This window comes from Schistocerca nitens, chromosome 2 (assembly GCF_023898315.1).
Source record: "Schistocerca nitens isolate TAMUIC-IGC-003100 chromosome 2, iqSchNite1.1, whole genome shotgun sequence".
NCBI lineage: Eukaryota > Metazoa > Arthropoda > Insecta > Orthoptera > Acrididae > Schistocerca > Schistocerca nitens.
In genome coordinates this window covers 578,623,361-578,625,508 of record NC_064615.1, presented here as the reverse complement: position 1 = coordinate 578,625,508, position 2,148 = coordinate 578,623,361, and the positions used below count along the sequence as shown (strand labels likewise).

Genomic DNA, 2,148 nt, shown 5'->3' with positions numbered 1-2,148 from the left:
GTCTACCAACCCAAGTCCAACATAGCCCAGCTGTAACCAACACCTTCTCGCCTTTTTTCACACCAGATCTCCAGTTACTTTCCAGCTCACCTTTATCTCTCCCCATATATTTTTATTTTCATTTTCATTTCAGCCTCATGTTACACTTTCCACCTTCTAATACCATGTCACCCTCACAACACCCCCACAACGACCCCATTAAGTTTGGTCTTTAAATATGTCTGCTTGTGTCTGTATATGTGTGGATGGATATGTGTGTGTGCGAGTGTATACACGTCCTTTTTTCCCCCTAAGGTAAGTCTTTCCGCTCCCGGGATTGGAATGACTCCTTACCCTCTCCCCTAAAACCCACATCCTTTCGTCTTTCCCTCACCTTCCCTCTTTCCTGATGAGGCAACAGTTTGTTGCGAAAGCTTGAATTTTGTGTGTGTGTTTGTGTTTGTTTGTGTGTCTATCGACCTGCCAGCGCTTTCGTTCGGTAAGTCACATCATCTTTGTTTTTAGATATATTTTTCCCACGTGGAATGTTTCCCATATATATATATATATATATATATATATATATATATATATATATATATATATATATATATATGTGTGTGTGTGTGTGTGTGTGTGTGTGTGTGTGTGTGTAATAATTGAACAATTGACTCTTTGTTAAGCACCAAATTTGCTGCAAAATCAGGCAATCTAAAAATCTACATTGACAGAGTAGAGAAATTATACATATTTGTGCTCTCAGTATTTGTACATTGCATTGTATTTTTCTTACTCTGCGAGGAAGACTATTCATGGAACCAATTTTGTTTCAACAAGAATCCATGTTTTAATTCCAGTACTGAAAGTAGTAATTATCTCATTAGATAAGCTGTTGGGCTGCCTCCCAGCACGTTTGTTCCAAAATCGACCAACAGACCTCACACAATTGGCAACCGATTTTCCAGGACGAAATCATGAACAGACTTTTTCTAGCGGATGTTAAATGAACATACACAAAATATTTTGTCATTATTGTGTAGAAGAAAAACTAATTTATGTCTATTTACTTATTGCTTGAATAAGAGTGCAACAAAAGCCATATTATATGAAAACGAGGAGCAGAGAAGTATAAACACCAATTTATCCACCAAAGGGAGATGCAAGTGAGCTGCTTGATTACGCGGAGAAGGTAGGAAATTTGCCCAATAGCTTGCATTATTACGCTTAGTAACATTTCTCTTGTAATTGGCTTTCTTTCCTTTTTTCTCGCCGTTTTCCTAGTGGAAAATTTATTAATCGAACGGACTCTGTTCTGCCGTATCGACAAGCGCTGGCACAAAGACAAAGATCGCAAGAGCAAAGAAGGCGTGGGACAGCATCAGCAAGTAGCGTGCTGACAAGGACTGCACCACAACAGGAGTGCTCTCTAGCCGAAGAGAATATAAGTGCCACTCTTGCCAGCCTCGGCCGGACATTAGTGGTCAGTATTTGGACAGTACCAGACTGGGACTCACACACCAGCACAGTATTAGCACAGTACTAGGAGAGCACTACAATAGCAGTGACATGTGATTCGTAGCAATTGCTTACATGGACCTTGTATACAGCAAAGGACTTTGATTGTTTGCATGTCGCCCATTGCTTGCGACATCATTGTACATTAAAAGTTAAGTGCTATCTACCTTTTTTATTGTAATAAAAACTATTAATTTGATTTGCTTGAATTGTTGTATAGCATTCCGAAAACACAGCATTCTTTAGGCACCCTATACGAGACGAGTGGGTAGGACCTCACAGACTCGAAGATCATACCAAACTTCGACTCATCGGTATAGTGTAAATTATTACGAAAATTTCAATCATTTATGTCATAATACTTTTCGGCAAACTCACAGGAATTTATCGAAACGCAATTTCACAGGAAACTGCAAGTTTCAGGTGCAACATTTATTTACATAAAATTTTTTCTACTGATTTTTATTAATTTTTTGGCAATAGCTAGGATGATCAAGATGGCTGACCAAAAATTACCCATTGTTGATCGTAATACATAAGGTACAATTAGCCAAGATGGCAGAGATACGTATGAACAGAAAAATGAAAACGAAGTGCCAACTGCGCAGGTAGCAGAAAGCCAACATAAATGAGAGATAGGTATCACAGATGTAA

General features: G+C 38.6%; 1 long non-coding RNA gene across 1 annotated transcript; it reads left to right on the top strand.

Annotated features, from left to right (window-relative positions):
- The first annotated feature begins 643 nt into the window (after positions 1-643).
- LOC126234500 (uncharacterized) lies at positions 644-1,693 on the top strand. The gene is made up of 2 exons (XR_007544740.1): positions 644-1,168; positions 1,261-1,693. It is a non-coding gene; the product is annotated as an uncharacterized LOC126234500 (long non-coding RNA).
- Positions 1,694-2,148: the final 455 nt, after the last annotated feature.